The following is a 19,362-nucleotide window of genomic DNA, read 5'->3' on the forward strand; positions in this document are numbered from 1 at the left end:
GATGGTAGCATTAATGGATAAAGAGGATTATATTGATCTAGAGATGGACTGCAAATCTAGGGAACCAAAAAGGGTTAACCATTTACATTTCTGCAGTAATCAGGAGAAGTTGTCACGGCTGCTTGGGTCAGATAGAAAAGTAAAACAAAGTGGACAACCCTAACTAAAAAAAAGTTCTCATCTATGAGTCACCAGATAAATTAGTTATTTATTCATTCTTCCAAGAATTGTTTCTGATAAGCATTAAACTCTTATAAAGTCTACAATATCTACTCTGTAGAATATAGTCACTGTAGAAGATTGGTAAATTATTATTGGTAAACATACAATTTGGACCAAATTATTGGGACACACCTCGTCATCAATGAATTCAGATTTTCATTCAGTCTCATTGCCATAGGTGTAAAAAAAAATAAAGCACCTAGCCATGCAGTTTGCTTATACAAACATTTGTAAAAGAATGGGCTGTTCTAAAGAGTTTGTGGAATTTGAGCGGGGTCTGAAATATGAAATTGGCTATGAAATATGATGCCACCATTGCAACAAAATTGGTTCATGAAATTACTTCTCTCCCAAATATTTCATGATCAAATGAGTGGCATTTTTGAAAAATGGAAGCATTTAGCAACCACAGCAACCCAGCCACAAAGAGGTGACCACATAAAGTTAAAACGAGGTAACAGTGAATGCTGAGGCACAAAGTACTTAAAAAGCTCTGCTGATTCAATAACCGCAGTGTTCAAACCTCCACAGCACAAAATCTGTGCCCCAGGAGCTGCATGTAAGCCTTACATAACCAAGCACAATAACAATTGTCAGATGGAGTGGTGTAAAGCACATCACCACTGGACTGTGGAGCAGTTGAAATGTGTTCTGCGGAGCGTCCAATCACACTTCTCTATCTGGCAGTCTGATGGACTGGTCTGCATGTGGCGAATGCCTGGAGAATGATACCAGCTTGACTGCATTATATCAACTGTAAAGTTTGGCGGAGGAGTGAGGCTATGTGCACACGTCAGGATTTCTTGCAGAAATTTCCTGACAAAAAACGGACATTTCTGCCAGAAATCCGCATGCGTTTTTTCACGTTTTTTATGCATTTTTTGCGTGTTTTGTGTGCATTTTTTGTGCGTTCTTTTCGCGGTTTTCCCAATGCATTAAACAGCGGGAAAACGCTAAAAATCTGCAAAATTAATGAACATGCTGCTTTTTTTTACCACGATGCATTTTTTCGCGGAAAAAAAAATGCATCATGTGCACACAAATTGCAGAATGCATTCTAAATGATAGAATGCATATGTATGCGTTTTTTATGCGTTTTTATTGCGCTTTTATAGCGAAAAAATGCAAAAAAAGGCAACGTGTGCACATACTCTGATAATGGTATAGTGTTGTTTCTCAAGGGTTGGCCTAGGCCCCTTAGTTCCAGTGAAAGAAAATCCAAAGGCTTCAGCATACCAAGACATTTTGGACAATAATATGCTTTCAACTTTGTGGGAAAGTGGGGAAAGTTATGTTTCCCGATGACTGTGCCCTAGGGCAAAAAGGAAAGCCCATAAATACATGGTTGGGTAAATTTGGAGTGGAAGAACTAGACTTGCCTGCCCAGCATCCTGACCACTTTTGTGATGAATTAGTACAGGGACTGCGAGACTGGACCTCTCTTCCAACCTTAAGGGTTTGGCCATTCCAAAATCTTGTAGAAGGCCTTTCCAGGAGAGTGGAATCTGTTTTAGCTGGAAAAGAAGGTCCCACTCCCCCACTCCATATTATTGCCTATGGATTTAAGATACAATGTCATAAAAGCTCCTGTAGGTGTAATATGTAGGTGTCCCAACACTTTTGACTCTATAATGTATAAAAGTTTTTTTGTTAATATATTAAATGTACAATTTTGTGTTTGTAAAAGTGCTATGGAAATGACTGGTGAAAAGTAAGTTTTTATAGGAGGTTGATGTTGCACATTTGTCCCCCAGAGTTAATTCCACTTGTGGACCTGGGCAACTCATAAGAGCTCTGGTCATCCCCTATAGAAACTGTAGTGATAGCCAAAAGCTAAACAGAATTTTTAAAAAGCCAAAAGAAAAAGCAAATGATTATATATACTAGTAGATTGACTGGTGAAATGAGATAGAAATGCTCTTAATGAATGTTTGCCCGGAAATGCCACCCATGTCTAGAGCTACGTCATGGAGTGGTCACTTGGTCTTGATCATCCCTTACGGTTACGGTACTTCAGCAGATGTGGTCAGTTTATATTCAGTAAATAACAGATGTCAGAACCCTGTGATCTGTTCTTATGAAAAACAAAACCTGAAAGTTTCACAATAAGAATTACAACATTGATTTAGGACTTTGATAACTGTCTGCAGATGAGTATGTGAAAAGTTAACTGGCATGGAAACTCTGTCTAGATCTCAGTTATAGATTGAGGTTTAGACAGAACCACATCATAAGTTTCAAAAGCAAAACGTTAGCTGCTCCAGTCCCTGTCATTATCCTTATAAAACGTGTGTGGGCAACCAAACCCATATGAGATACTTACAACCCACTCTTTATAGGTACACAATGTACACCTTACGTAATGCCAGCTTTTACTCTGGGCCCCCCATTTACAACCATGTAATTTGTATGCATCGTAAATAAAGTATGGAGAGACATACAGAGCAATTACTCAAAATAGGAAAAATAGGAACCCCCCCCCCAAAAAAAAAGACTTAAAAAGAATCCATCACAGCACTCCTTATGTGTCTATTTTAGGAAATATGTGCATTTACCATGAAATGACGATTCTTTTCTCATAAAGGTTAGACCAGATGATTGTGAAAAGCGTTTTTCAAGGCAAACATACATTTTTGCAGTCCATAAGACCTTGTGCAGATGACGGTATAACTCGGTCGAGTGCCATCTGTGGTTTTGACAGATAGCACTCGTCATTATGTTATTTTATGGGGTTGTGCACATGTCCAATTTTTCCCTCGGAGGAAAAAAAATTAAAAAATTGCAATATGCAAAGGTTGTCTACGATAATCGAATGGCACTCGCCATTCAGCTCTATGATTCCACGGCAAAGAATCGGACTGCACTTAGATGACAATTGAGTGAGGTCTGATTTTCACAGACTGACATTATAGAGAAGGTGGGAAAAAAAATTCTCTCCACCTCCAAGAAAATCTGATCACACTCTGATCAAACTCCAGGCTTTCCTCGCATCACAGCACAGTGGTTCCACCACTCCTGTTACAGATATTATGTACTGTGGATGGAGGGATATTCAGAGTCTTTCAAGAAACATTTTTTGGAAATTGTTCCACAACTTTAAGACACAGTTGTTCCCAGATTGGTAAACCTCTGACCATCAATGCTTCTGAGAGACTGTGCCTCTCTAACATGCTCAATTTATCTACAGCCATGTGATCCTCCAGCAGTTTTTAATTAGTACCAGTTACTTTTTCAGCCTTTTGTTAACCCTGACCCAACTTTTTTGAGATGTGTTGCTGCCATGAATTTCTATTGGAGTTAATTTTTTTTAAATATAACACAACGTCCCAGCTTTTTTAAAATTGGGATTGTATGTAAGTATTACAAGTTTTCCTCCTGCATATGTGCAACACCCCAGGTGGCCGATTGTTGCAGTGATGTTGCCTTCCTTTCGGGGAGGGTAATATCATGCTCAGAGGCAATGGAATTCTCTTCACCAGGTAAGGCACCCTCATGCAACACATTCCGAATCCGGGCCAGGAGGAGGAGCTTAAGACTTGGATTCAGGAGAGTTTTCCTCAAATATGGATATATGTCCTGATCTGGAGGAGGAGTTAGCCAGTCTGAGAGAGACACAGAAGGAAAAGGAAGTCTGGGAGAGCAGACAGAGAGGCCTAGCAGCCATGAGGGAGCTGCAGCCTCTGCAAGGAGAAAGACCCGAATGGTTGTATGTGGTGGAGCTGCAGAGGGAAGGAGCAGAGGAGAGGAACAGGGCTCAGAGGGGAACTGTGACCGGGCACCCTCAGAGTCGAAGCGCAGTACCGGGTATCGGGAGCCCGAGGCCTTAGTGGAACTGTAGGACACTTGGCAGAACCAAAGGGCAGAGAACTTTATGAGATTGGCCCACATCACACCTGAGATGCAGCAGCACCTGAGGAGCCCAGGGCATGATAGAGTCCTTATAAAAAGGCTCAAGCTGTCCATCATGCAGGTACCTGTCTCAGGACAGGGGGAATAGAGGACTCCGCAGAAAGCTCCAGGCAGCAAGGACTGCATATACAGCTAGCACTAGTTGGAAAAGCTCATGGACCTTGACTGGAAAAAGGGAATCTTCTATTGCCTCCGAGCCGGCCGGGCCATACCATCACCCATGCCTGGTACCCTGGACTGTGGCCTGCTAACTACAGTAAACCAGGTAAAGACTTACAACTTGTGTCCTTTACTCATTTTACTGGCAAACACCATCATCACCATACATTCTAGGACCCCTGGGGACCCCGCTTCACCTGTGGGAAGCGTCACCATCATTGCTGCAACAACATCCCCCAGAGGACCCCTTTAAAGCAGTGTCAGTCCCCCTATTGACCGAACACCACAGGTGGCGTCACGACAGACTTATTCACAATTCCCCTTTAAAGACCGTTCCCCTTTTACAGTGAGTCCCAGGGCCACAAACCGGGTCGCAGCCACTGTGACATCCCCTTTAATAGCCGACTGGACCCGGTATCGAGTACCCCACTGCCCTGGCGGGCGACTCATTTTCTTCCTCAGAGACTGCAAAGCTCTCCTGTCCACAAAACGGCTGCAATGGAGAAACTTGGGACCACACTTATTGTTCTGCCCATTAATGTGCAGCAAGTTAATTCATAATGTAGTACCAATTGTCACCATTAGAGGTCATTAGGTACACATTTATCCTGTTCCTGTATCCAGGAGCATTTTGCTTTAAGCCTGTGTTCTGACTAGAACCGCCCCCCTGGTTTCCCGGGCAAAAGTAGCCATTTTCCCCCAAACCTTGAGTCTTACACACATGTTCCTGGCTCTCTTCCTGCAGATCATTGCTCTTTATAAGTGGATTCCGGTGAGGCACAAATGTACTTACATGTGTGTGTTACATTAGAACAGTTATGTAGCCACTGTGTAGCAGAGTGTGTAGTTAGGCATGTTGTGCTTTGTTTCATATTGCTGTTTCTCTTTATGCAGATAGATGTTTGCCTGTATAAAGTAATACAATGCTGACAGCCTGAACTTGCCCTAAGATAGCCATGATAATTGTGTATCCGCCTTATGCTGTGTTAGCTCTGTAATCTCTGTTATTCATGTTATTGTATCCTGTAACATGCTGTAATGGGCCAAGTACTGAGGCACTGTTATTTCCTTTGTAGTTTTTACCTGATCGTCCATTATATCGCATATCTCACAATATCATCTACTATTGTTATTCATCGTTCACATCTCAATAAATATAGACTTAAGAACCTATATAGTCTGTTTACTGAGGAAATGGATGAAGGTTTAGCCGTATGCTAGAATCCACACCGCATCATACATGGAGGAAGGCAGAACACTTATCCATCAGCCTCCTCCAACAGAAAAACAGCTTTCCCATGTGAAATGTTTTTCAATTGTACAAGGCTAACGGGCAAGTCCGGTCACATATTCCTCCATCAGCCGCCATTTTGTGGACAGTCTGTTAAAAAGGCTGCAGTAACAAGTGCAGAAGGAGTACCTGTAATATTTATATATTAGTAGGTGCCACAAAATAATGTCTCCATCACATCTGTTAAAAAAAATAATAAAGTGGTCAGCCCCTTTAAGTGTTTGCCTTCAGTAATATAAATTAACATGACTGGTTTAATTTATGTATCTTAGCTTTTATTGTGTTTCTTTAATGCAATAATATAGTGTTCATAAACTTTTTAAAAAGATAACTTGTTTGTCTTTCAGACTCTGACGCACAATACTGTAGTGTGACATATGCTTTCCAGTGTTATGTCTTTACGGTCCATCGCCCACAAAGGACCTTGAAGAGAAGCAGAGTACAAATGCGTGACCTACCTACGCTTGAAAGGAAAGATAGACCATGAAATCATATGACTACCAACACATGGATCTGAATATTTCCTCATTTCAAAGTCATCCTGTCTGCAAAATGAAGGGCATACAGATTCTTGTACTTGTATTCTATTCTAAAATGTGTTTGTTTATGGATTTATCCAAGGGTATAGATACAGGGGGCAGATGTAGCAATTGCTACCGGATTGAGAGCCTGAGTGAGCCCAAAGTTCCCACTACCACATATGAAGACACAGTAGTATGTAATAGGTGAAGCTGTGTAAAAGATTTTGCAGTAGGATCTAGGAGATTCAAGTTATATCTAGTAATATTTTTGGGGCATACTGTTACATTTTAATTTGAAAGGTAATTTTTTTAACTTAAACTGTTGCTACAAGGCAGTTCTCAATAAAAAGAGCTCATTTTTTTCATATCAATATCTTAAAAAAATAGCAATCTTGCAATTTTCATACTGGCCACTGGAGCTTTTTAGAGTTATACTTCCTGTCCTTTCAGGAAGAGTTTTCAGCAGGCTCATTACCATCAGTGGCAGAACTAGAATGACAGGTGACACCTATTTACACAGCTGATAACACTGGATCCACTGATCACAATAGGTGACATCACCCCTTATTCTGCTCCCCTTCACAATGGCCTTTGCATTTGCTCATTAGACTTCAATACAAAATATAGGGTTGGGGTTTTTGACCATGGTGGCCAATGTACCAGTGTTATTTTCTGAAATAAATGAAGTTGGAATCTAAAAAAACAAAAAACAAAGCCCCACTGGCCAGTGTGAAAATTTTAATTTTTAATTTTTAATACAGATTGTCATATGTAAAAAAAAACCCTTACCAACATTGAACACAAAAACCTCATTTAGATAGGTAATTTTTTGATGATAGCTTCTTTTTAATAAGTGTGTTCATTTAAACACCGCGTCTCGTCATAACTAATAAAAGTTGTCCATTGAAAATCAACACTGAGTAGTCCAATGGGTGGGCTCAGACAGTCCTTAATAAATCAACCCCATTGTCTCGGATTGCTGTGGATGATATTCCCTACATCATCCATACCAAGCTGCCTGGCTCTGTTGCCAGTGAGCTGAAGCCCAGAACAGGTGCTGCCCTGTATGTAGGCAACAGGTTTCAGCTCAATGGCGACAGTAAGAATCAACCCGGTGTGGAGGATGTAGAGAACGTTATATTCAGCAATCAGAGGCAAAGGGGCTTTATTGTCAGGATTGCAGGAGGTGCTGAGGATGGGCTGCAGTGGGGAACTTAAGACACCGTTAGAAAGCTTCTTTCAGGGCGAACAACCCAGTTTAGAACAGGGAAACCTGATGACAGGTCCCAGTTTACTGTGGTTTCCATCCCTGTTTTCTGTGGATTAAAAACATGGCATTCATTCAATACCACAATTATAGTTGTCTGTAGAAATTCCTAGAACTGTTTCTTCAACTTAGAACACAACCATGACAAAACAGCACATACCAAAATGTGTTCTGCAGGAAAGCCGACCAAACCCACGTAATAGTAAAACTAGAGAATGACAAATAAGGTTTTATCAGGGTAAAATGTATGAATACAAATGCACAATTGAGCTCACCTGCTAAGGTTGTGCTCACACTACTTAGGCTGCTACAGACCCATGAGGAGAAATCGAGGAAGAAAATGGTGAAACAAATAGGATAACCTGTACTGTCGTTGAAGACTGATGAGAAGACAGGAATTCAAGTATTGTGGTTTATTTGTCAACGCGTTTTAAAGTATTAAAACTTCAATGGGACAGAACCACAAATTTCTGTTTTAGAATTGATCAGTCTTTAAAAAAATAAAAATAGATGCGCAGTTTAGTTTCCGTATAGTTTATCATTCTGATCAGACTGTATGACGGACAATGCAATGTCACTGCGAACCTCGTAGTGGGTCCCTACCGCCCTAACAGTGACTCCTTTCATTGGGGTTGGTGCTGGGTGGTGGCCATTGTTGCTGTGGTTTTGTGCTGGTGGGGTGGCACGATCTGAAGACACCGGGCCATCTGCGCTGCCTGTGCTTTGCCGCTGTGGCGGTGGTCGGTGCGCGGCTCCTCTCCGTTAGGGCCGTAGGAACCCACTACGAGGTTAGCCGTGACATGGCAGTGGGCTTCATACAGAATCTGATCAGAATGTTAAACTACGAACCTCATGTTCAATTATATATATTTTTGCCTAGCGGCTTTAGATCAAACGTATTTTGGGAAGTGCGGTTCATGCTCCTTTATTGGTATATACAGTACAGACCAAAAGTTTGGACACACCTTCTCATTTAAAGATTTTTCTATAATTTGATATCAGTCTTTCACATCAATACTGTGATATATGTGATGCAGTGACCCCTGTAACAGGTAGGGGGCGCTGCATGGTCTCCCCGGGATGTGCACGGAGTTGTATTGAGGCCGTGAGAATTGACCTGCAGTGATGTCAGGATCACGTGACCAGCCCATGTGATCCATTACTGTGGGTGTGGTTACAGGTACATAACGTGACCAGGGTGTGGGTCACATGTTCCTGTGTGGTTCCAGTGTGTGGACCTGAAGGGTCCAAGTGCAAAATCCCTGAGGGAGTTCCTGAGGGCTCGGTGTGTTCCTGTGTTGGAAGCCTGAGAGGAGGCTTCCTGGAAAGCACCTGCTGGCGTGGGTGGTCCTAGTAGGAGGACCGGATCCTGGAGCAGTGCACAGTGGAACTGGGGAAGCTGGAGTCCTTCGGTGAGGTCTGGACTGACTACTGTATGCCGGACAGGCAAGTTGGGGATCCCTGTTAGGCAGCTTACCCAGAAGAGTGTTAATGGAGTCTGGGGAAGCTGGAGTCCTTCTGTGAGGTCTGGACTGACTAGTGCGTGCCGGCCAGGCAAGTTGGTGATCCCTGTAAGGCAGCTTACCCGGAGGTGCGGACTGGCAAGGAGTCAGCAGGTGGAGCCGGAGCTCCCGTCAGGTATCGTACAGGCCGGTAGTGCTTGTGAAGTTCTATGAACTGTGTGGTCTCCCTTGGGAACTGGTTAAGGGAGGACCAGCGTGTTAGTGGCCGTAAGGCAAAGCCGTACACTGAAGTGTTAGAAGCTGCAAGTAAATATCACCAGTTGGTGCCTGTTGTGTTTCATGTTATGAACTGTGCGTACCCCGGTTTATGAGGCTTAATAAACCGCATGGACTGCTTTGTTTTATAAACCCGTGCCCGTGTGCTTGAATATCGTGGCCAAGTGAGTGTCCCCCAACACTCTCAGTAAGAGAAACCTTACAATTGGTGGAGAATTTTGGCATCGATCCAGCACGCACACGTGGAGTTAATTGCTGTGGCAGAGCCACGAAGGTGACAAGCGTCTAGCGGTAACTCGGCGGGGTTACGAAAGTGACAAGCGTCTGCTGTGACTCGGCGGGGTCACGAAGGTGACAAGCGGCAGCGGTGGACCCGTGCAGAGCCGTGTGGAGAGTAGCCGTGGTTGCAGCGAGAGGTTCCACAGCAGGCGGAGCTGTAGTGTCTTGTGGTTGGCAGCAGCTGGAGGTGCCGGTTGTGTGTGACTGCAGCGGGAGCTGTGGCGGTACCAGCAGGAGCTGGTGAAAGTGACATAGAGAAAAAAAAAATAAAATTTTCTCTTTTTGTGCAGACTCTTAAAGGGCCAGTACAAGCCCAGAGACATTGGGGTGTACTGTGTGAACTGGGGCTTGAGTACCGTGGGGGAGTCCATGGGGTGTATCCCAGGGAGGGGATTATCCCTAATAGTGAGCGGTGGCCCAAACGGGGATGGTTGCCCAAAAGGGGGCGGAGACCCAAAAAGGGGCGGTAATCCGAATAGGGGTAATGGCCCAAAAAGGGGTGGAATCCCGAAGGGGGGCTGAATCTCGAACCGGGGTGGTATCAAAAAGCGGAGCACTTGCCCAGAAAGGGGGCGGAGCCAAAAAAGGGGCGGCAATCAGTGAGGTGTCACGACTGTGTCCTTTTTGGCTGGATGGAAAGTGTGTGCAAGGGTTGATAGACCCGGGGAGAGAAGCGTCTGTGCTGAGAACCCGTCCAGGAGATTCTGTGTCACCTGGCGACACTGAATATCTCCAGGTAGCCACTATCTACATTGTCGCAGCGGAGGTTTCCACATACCATGAGGTGGTTGTAGACCCGATCTTGCCGTTTCCTATGGTAATAGGACAAGATTTGGTAGCACTGTGGGAAAAGGCTGAAGTGTTTGTGGATATAATGTGGATGTCAGTTAGTAAGGTTGAGAAGGCAGGCCTGACCAGAGGGAAAGGTTCGACTGCCCAACTAACTGACCTGACGTCACTTGAAGTGTGCCACAATACGACTGGTAGTGGTCTGCTGGATAAAACATGTGGAGCTGACACCCAGACAGAGAGTGACTTGCAGGGTCCTCAGACTGTGGGGTGTGACACAGATTCTGGGGGTGACTGTGACAAGTCATGGCCAGTAACAAACGCGTATGCCCTGGTGACAGGTGGAGGACGGGGTCCAGGACCTGTGGTAACGGGTGGAGGACGGGGTCCAGGACCTGTGGTAACGGGTGGAGGACGGGGTCCAGGACCTGTGGTGACGGGTGGAGGACGGGGTCCAGGACCTATGGTGATAGGTGGAGGACGGGGTCCAGGACCTGTGCTGACGAGTGGAGGACGGGGTCCAGGACCTATGGTGACAGGTGGAGGACGGGGTCCAGGACCTGTGCTGACGGGTGGAGGACGGGGTCCAGGACCTGTGGTAACAATTGGTGGCGACTCCCCTTCAGACGGTGACGCCAGTGGAAAAGAGTGTAATAAGGTTTACTCAGGCAATTCTTCCTCCCGTCGCTGGAGACGTAAAAGAGCCAAAGGGGCTGAACCCGTTGCTCCGTGTGAGGAATTGACAGAAGATGCTGAGGACCTGGGGTGTATGAAGTACTCTGTAGTCCCAGGGAAAAGGGACGAACCTAATGACGTCACCGCTGAGACCCAAGAGAGGGCCGACCCTGACAGTGCAGAGTCGGAGGGTGCGGAAGTGGAGGAGGCCACCAAGGAGATGGTGCCGGAAGTGAATACCTCCTCAAGTGATGGATGTTTCACCAGTCCGGAGGATGGGAGAAGCGAGATGGAATTGGTTATAGAGACGGTGAATGACCACGTCGAACGAGAAAGGGTCCTGAGACAAGCGGCTGAGCGCAGAGTGGATGAGCTAGAAAGGGAAGTCTCTGAGCTCAGAGGCCACCTGTTCGGATGGCAAAGTGTGTATCAGACCCTAAAGGAAGACATTGTAGTGCTTAGTGAAGCACTAAAAGGCCCTCTACAAGGAAAAGAGGTGGTGGTCGCAGACTTCTCGTGCCAGTACCAGAGTGGTAATGAGAGTAAAGCTGAAGAGGAGTTGGCGCTAAAAGCAGAACAAGATGGTCACCCGGTTGTGACAGGTGTCTTGATGGAAAGGTCCATGGCAAGGCAGGAGCCATCTGTTCTTGAAGGAAGTGAGACTCCGCTCTTCAAGTGCGTGATAGATGTACCCGTAGAGGCGCAAGATGCATGTACCCGCGAGGGTGTGCATGAGGCCTTTAAAAAGGCAGTGGAAGCGTCTAGTGTGCACTGGGCACTGGAGACGAAACAGTTGGTGGTACTGTCTACTAAGGAAGTCACAGTGAAGAGGGTGGCTGTCCTGAGGGACATGCACCTACGGTGCCTCCGCACGAAGCAGAGGGTCCTGTGGGAGAATGATGAGGCCACTCGTTGTTTGGAGCAAGCCAGGAAGGCTCGGAGTCGTCTGGGCTTGGTAGAGGACGCGGTCCAAGTGCCCGGAGCTCTGGTGGCGAGGCTCATTGGCCGGTTTGGAGGAGCGATGCAGGAGATGGTGGATGTGTCGGGTGTGAGAAGACTGAGGATTCCGGCTGGGGACGGGGCCCAGGTGGGTGAAGATGGAGTGGTGTCGTTCCTGGTTGTCGGGTCCGGGGAGAGTCTGGCAGATATCCGGATGCTCCTGGGGTGTCGCACTCGCGTGGCCTACTTGGGAGAAATAGAGCAGCTAAGACTGTACAGACGGCAGGTCAATGAACAGCTGCAGAACATAAGGTGGCGGCCGCCTTCTTCCCAAGGAAAAGGAGGCAAAAGGGACATGTACAGTAGTGGACGTAGTGATGGAGGGTCAGACTCTGATCAGTTGCTGGTCTCGACTGTAAGTGGGACTAATGTCCGTGACAACCGTGGGTGGCGACCCTGGAGAGAAAGGTCGAGTAGGGAGACGGGCTTGACTGGGGGTTTGGTGTCACGGACAGACTGTGACTTAGGGGCCAAAGCTCAGGGCCTACGTGTTGGCCGCTGGGGGCGGGGTGAACTCAACAACTGGATGGGTCTGTGTGATGCTCAGAACCGACTGAGACGGTTCTCTCGACAGGTAGAGCAAGGCAACGTGCATGACATATCCCGTGATCCCACGTGTATGACAGGTGTTCAACCCTACAGGTGTGAACAGAGGGGGGGGATATGTGATATATGTGATGCAGTGACCCCTGTAACAGGTAGGGGGCGCTGCATGGTCTCCCCGGGATGTGCACGGAGTTGTATTGAGGCCGTGAGAATTGACCTGCAGTGATGTCAGGATCACGTGACCAGCCCATGTGATCCATTACTGTGGGTGTGGTTACAGGTACATAACGTGACCAGGGTGTGGGTCACATGTTCCTGTGTGGTTCCAGTGTGTGGACCTGAAGGGTCCAAGTGCAAAATCCCTGAGGGAGTTCCTGAGGGCTCGGTGTGTTCCTGTGTTGGAAGCCTGAGAGGAGGCTTCCTGGAAAGCACCTGCTGGCGTGGGTGGTCCTAGTAGGAGGACCGGATCCCGGAGCAGTGCACAGTGGAACTGGGGAAGCTGGAGTCCTTCGGTGAGGTCTGGACTGACTACTGTATGCCGGACAGGCAAGTTGGGGATCCCTGTTAGGCAGCTTACCCAGAAGAGTGTTAATGGAGTCTGGGGAAGCTGGAGTCCTTCTGTGAGGTCTGGACTGACTAGTGCGTGCCGGCCAGGCAAGTTGGTGATCCCTGTAAGGCAGCTTACCCGGAGGTGCGGACTGGCAAGGAGTCAGCAGGTGGAGCCGGAGCTCCCGTCAGGTATCGTACAGGCCGGTAGTGCTTGTGAAGTTCTATGAACTGTGTGGTCTCCCTTGGGAACTGGTTAAGGGAGGACCAGCGTGTTAGTGGCCGTAAGGCAAAGCCGCACACTGAAGTGTTAGAAGCTGCAAGTAAATATCACCAGTTGGTGCCTGTTGTGTTTCATGTTATGAACTGTGCGTACCCCGGTTTATGAGGCTTAATAAACCGCATGGACTGCTTTGTTTTATAAACCCGTGCCCGTGTGCTTGAATATCGCGGCCAAGTGAGTGTCCCCCAACACTCTCAGTAAGAGAAACCTTACAATACATATTCGCCCTGACCTATTTGTACAACCCCTCTAATTCAGACACATTGGTATTTTTTATGCCCACTGCTCAATTCAGGTCTTGCCAAAGCTTCTTTATTGAGTTCAAGTCAGGACGTTGACTTGGCAATCTGAAATTTAAATTTTGTTTTTCTGCCATTTATATGTAGCCTTACTTTTGTGGGGTTTTGTTTACCATTGACTGGCAAAATAGGTCAATTAGAATTAAGCCAATGAATATATAATAGTCATGAAAATAAAAGAATATCGTCAACAGAACACAATTCATGATTCCTTTGTTAACAGATCTCCACTACGACAATGGGTTGTCCAAAAGTGGGGGTAAAATCATGACATTTCCTAAGTGTTTCCCTACAGGAGAAAACTCATGTGACAAGTTAAGTATAATGACATGGTCAGAATTCTTGCCCAAAAGTCCTGGAGCCAGCCTTATTTATATACTGTAGGTTCTATACAGATATCAAATATGTGCACTCTAGTAGTTGTAATGGATACATACTGTAGATTTTGAATCATAATTTTTATTTATTCTTTATTTTACTATTGAAGTCATGTTTTAAAGGAAAATATTTTTATGACCTCTAAGGTCAGGGTAAGAAATGACAATTGGATCTTTGAAAAGTTGCCTTGGGAGCAAAATAAAAGGGAAACGGAAAGGTTATAAAATACCCAGTTGAAAGAAAATAAAAAAGCAAAGTAAAACAATTTTGGGGACTATAACTATTTTTGCATCATGTATGGTTTTTTTTTATCCATCCGGAAAAAGTAAGCAAAATATGTTTTGTTGTTCACGAGTATTGATATTATCTTTACAAGGAACTGAATGTTTTAGTTTTCTGGAGTCAAAACAGTAAAAGACTCAGTCAGACTTTGGCTTAAGTCCTGGGCCTTGGGATAAAGGATGTGTTCTCTGATGAGCTGCCAGTATGCTTAGATAGTGAAATAAGGTCCCTTACGGTATAGAATGTGTACAGTTCTCTCTTTTACCATCTTTTAACTTTTAACAAGTGAAAATTGACATAAAGATATATGCGTAGTTTTCTTATTTTATATTTTAACAAGTGTTAGACGTTTTTATTGATACAGTGGGGAGAATAAGTATTTGTTCACTTTCTGATTTTGTAAGTTTGCCCACTGACAAAGACATGAACGGTTTATTATTTTAAGGGTAGGTAAAATTTAACACTAAGACATAGAATATCAAAAATAAAATCCAGAAAATTACATTGTACAAATTATATAAATGTATTTGCATTTTGCTGTGAGAAATAAGTATTTGTTCCCCTGCCAACCATTAAGAGCTCTTGCTCCTACAGACCAGTTAGACACTCCTAATCAACTCATTACCTGCATTAAAGACAGCTGTCTTACATAGTCACCTTTATAAATGACTCCTGCCCACAGACTCAATTAATCAGTCAGACTCTAACCTCTACAACATGGGCAAGACCAAAGAGCTTTATAAAGATGTCAGGGACAAGATCATAGACCTGCACAAAGCAGGAATGGGCTACAAATCCATACGTAAGATGCTGGGTGAGAAGGAGACAACTGTTGGTGCAATAGTAAGAGAATTGAAAAAATACAAAATGACTGTCAATAGCCATCGATCTGGTGCACCATGCAAAATCACCTCATGGGGTATCCTTTATCATGAGAAAGGTGAGAGATCAGCCTAAAACTAAACCGGAGGAACTTGTTAATGATCTCAAGGCAGCTGGGACCAGTCATGAAGAAAACCATTGGTAACACATTACGCTGCAAAGGTTTAAAATTCTGCAGTGCCCACAAGGTCCCCATGCTCAAGAAGGCACATGTGCAGGCCTGTCTGAAGTTTGCCAATGAACACCTGGATGATTCTATGAGTAATTGGGAGAAGGTGTTTGGTCAGGCGAGACAAAAATTGAGGTCTTTGGCATTAACTCAACTTGCTGTGTTTGGAGGAAGACAAATGCTGCCTATGACCCAAAGAACACCGTCCCCACTATCAAGCATGGAGTTGAAAACATTATGATTTGGGTGTGTTTCTCTGCTGAAGGCACAGGACTACTTCACCGCATCAATGGGAGAATGGATGGAGCCATGTACCGTAAAATCCTGAGTGACAACCTCCTTCCCTCCCCCAGGACATTAAAAATGGGTTGTGGCTGGGTCTTCCAACAAGACAATGACCCAAAACAAACAGCCAGGGCAATAAAGGAGTGGCTCAAAAAGAAGCACATTAAGGTCATGGAGTGACCTATCCAGTCTCGAGACCTTAATCCCATAGAAAACTTATGGAGGAAGTTGAAGCTCCGAGTTGCCAAGTGACAGCCTCAAAATCTTAATGATTTAGAGATGATCTGCAAAGAGGAGTGGACCAAAATTCCTCCTCACATGTGCGCAAACCTCATCATCAACTACAAAAAACGTCTGACTGCTCTGCTTGCCAACAAGGGTTTTGCCACCAAGTATATGTTGACAAACCACCACAACCCCTTTGTATACCAGACCAATGTCCAAACCCCATAACTTCCCTCTCCAAAATCACGAAAGGGGAGCTTGCTCATCTTCTCTCCAAAGACACTCAGATCTACCTCTCTGGCCCAGATGTCACGTCTCTGCTCTCCAGAATCCCAGAGTGTCTATCAGCCATATCCTCCTTCTTCTCTTCTTGCTTCCTCAAGCTCAACGTGGACAAATCTGAACTAATTATCTTTCCTCCATCTCGCATATCTTCCCTACCTGATCTATCTATCAAAATAAATGAAATCACACTTTCCCCTGTCCCTGAAATCGGCTACCTCGGAGTAACCCTTGACTCTGCCCTGTCCTTCAAATCACACATCCAAGCTCTCACCACCTCCTGTCACCTCCAGCTCAAAAACATTTCCAGAATCCATCCTTTCCTCAACTCTCACTCTACCAAAATGCTTGTGCATGCCCTAATCATCTCCCGCCTCGACTACTGCAACATCCTCCTCTGTGGCCTACTGTTATGATCCTAGTGGCAAGGATCGCAGGTCGGACTAGCTAAGTAACTGAACAGACTACTAGCTCTGGGGAAGTGGTAACTAGATTGACCGCAACCTGATCCTATCCGCAAACAACTATAGGCAGCCGTGGAACGTTACCTAAAAATCCTAGACGTCTCTTCACGGCCTGAGAAACTGACTATTCCTGGAGGGAAAGAAAGTCCTCTCTTGCCTCAGTGGAATGACCCCAAAGATATAGAATAGCCCCCCACAAATATTAACGGTGAGTTAAGGGGAAAGCACAAACGCAGAGATGAAATCAGATTTAGCAAATGAGGCCCGCTAATACTAGATAGCAGAAAATAGGAAGGGAACTGTGCGGTCAATAAAAAAACCCTATTCAAAATATCCACGCAGAGATTGCTCGAGCCCCCGCACCAACTAACGGTGCGGGGAAAGCAACTCCGTACCCCAGAGCTTACCAGCAAAAAGAAATCACATATTAGCAAGCTGGACTAGACTCATCATACACAGAAATCATATTGCAGGCAGATGAGCAAAAAATATTCAAACAGAACTTAGCTTATCCTGAAGAGGCAGAAAACGAGATAATCAGGAGTAATCAGAATAGCACTGAATACATTGACAGCCGGCAACAAGTGGAAGTGAAGCAGAGCTAAATAGGAGCCTCCCTGGTGAATAACGAGGCAGCTGATCCAGCCAGACCCGCAGGATAATAAACCAAACCACCAGGGGGAGCCAAAAAACCAAAGTCACACAATACCATCTGTGACCACAAGAGGGAGCCTGAAAACGGAGTTCACAACAGTACCCCCCCCTTGAGGAGGGGTCACCGAACCCTCATCAAAACCCCCAGGGCGATCAGGGTGAGCCACATGGAAGGCACGAACCAAATCGGCCGCATGAACATCAGAGGCGACAACCCAGGAATTATCCTCCTGACCATAGCCTTTCCACTTAACCAAATACTGAAGCCTCCGTCTAGAAATACGAGAATCCAAGATCTTCTCCACCACGTATTCCAATTCTCCCTCAACCAGCACAGGGGCAGGAGGCTCAACCGAAGGAACCACAGGCACCACATACCTCCGCAACAACGACCGATGGAACACATTATGAATAGCAAATGATGCCGGGAGGTCCAAACGAAATGACACAGGGTTAAGGACTTCCAAAATCTTATAAGGACCGATAAACCGAGGCTTAAACTTAGGAGAGGAGACCTTCATAGGAACAAAGCGAGAAGACAACCACACCAAATCCCCAACGCGAAGTCGGGGACCCACACAGCGACGGCGGTTGGCAAAGCGCTGAGCCTTCTCTTGTGACAGCTTCAAATTGTCCACCACATGATTCCAAATCTGATGCAACCTATCCACCACAACATCCACTCCAGGACAGTCAGAAGGCTCCACCTAACCCGAGGAAAAACGAGGATGAAACCCTGAATTACAAAAAAAAGGAGAAACCAAAGTAGCAGAACTAGCCCGATTATTAAGGGCAAACTCAGCCAATGGCAAAAAAGTCACCCAGTCGTCCTGATCAGCAGAAACAAAACATCTTAAATAGGTTTCCAAAGTCTGATTAGTGCGCTCGGTTTGGCCATTCGTCTGAGGATGGAAGGCCGACGAAAAAGACAAATTAATGCCCATCTTAGCACAAAAGGTCCGCCAAAATCTAGACACAAACTGGGATCCTCTGTCGGAAACAATATTTTCAGGGATCCCGTGCAAACGAACCACATTTTGAAAAAACAGAGGAACCAACTCGGAGGAGGAAGGCAACTTAGGCAAGGGCACCAAATGGACCATTTTAGAAAAACGATCACACACCACCCAAATGACCGACATTCTCTGAGAGACAGGGAGATCTGAAATAAAATCCATGGAAATGTGCGTCCAAGGCCTCTTCGGGACAGGCAAAGGCAACAACAAGCCACTGGCACGAGAACAGCAAGGCTTAGCCCGAGCACAAATTCCACAAGACTGCACAAAGGAACGCACATCCCGCGACAAGGAAGGCCACCAGAAGGACCTAGCCACCAAATCTCTGGTACCAAAAATCCCAGGATGGCCTGCCAACACCGAAGAATGAACCTCGGAAATAACTCTGCTGGTCCATCTATCCGGGATAAACAGTCTCTCCGGTGGACAACGGTCAGGTCTATCCTCCTGAAACTCCTGCAGCACTCGTCGCAAATCTGGGGAGATGGCAGACAAAATTACCCCTTCTCTGAGGATACCAGCTGGCTCTGAATCACCAGGAGAGTCAGGCACAAAACTCCTAGAAAGAGCATCAGCCTTCACATTCTTCGAACCAGGCAGGTATGAGACGACGAAATCAAAACGAGAGAAAAACAACGACCAACGAGCCTGTCTAGGATTCAGCCGCTTGGCCGACTCGAGATAAATCAAATTCTTGTGATCAGTCAAGACCACCACACGATGCTTAGCTCCCTCGAGCCAATGTCGCCACTCCTCAAATGCCCACTTCATAGCCAACAACTCCCGATTACCAACATCATAATTCCGCTCGGCAGGCGAAAACTTTCTTGAAAAGAAAGCACATGGCTTCATCACAGAGCCATCAGAGCTTCTCTGCGACAAAACAGCCCCCGCTCCAATCTCAGAAGCATCAACCTCGACCTGGAAAGGAAGGGAGACGTCTGGCTGACATAAGACCGGAGCCGAAGAAAACCGGCGCTTCAGCTCCCGAAAGTCCTCCACAGCCGCAGGAGACCAATTAGTAACATCAGAACCCTTCTTGGTCAAATCCGTCAATGGCTTAACAACACCAGAAAAATTAGCGATGAAGCGACGGTAAAAATTAGCAAAACCCAAGAACTTCTGAAGACTCTTAATAGATGTAGGCTGAGTCCAGTCATGAATATCCTGAACCTTGACTGGGTCCATCTCAATAACAGAA

The 19,362-nt window shown here is 45.6% G+C and overlaps 1 protein-coding gene across 1 annotated transcript in view; it reads right to left on the bottom strand.

Moving 5' to 3' along the window:
* The window catches only part of PLTP (phospholipid transfer protein), a 62,666-nt gene that overhangs the window by 33,116 nt on the left and 10,188 nt on the right, over nucleotides 1-19,362 (bottom strand). The gene's annotated exons all lie outside the window — the stretch shown is intronic.

Source organism: Ranitomeya variabilis, chromosome 4, assembly GCF_051348905.1.
Source record: "Ranitomeya variabilis isolate aRanVar5 chromosome 4, aRanVar5.hap1, whole genome shotgun sequence".
NCBI classification, from domain to species: Eukaryota; Metazoa; Chordata; class Amphibia; order Anura; family Dendrobatidae; genus Ranitomeya; species Ranitomeya variabilis.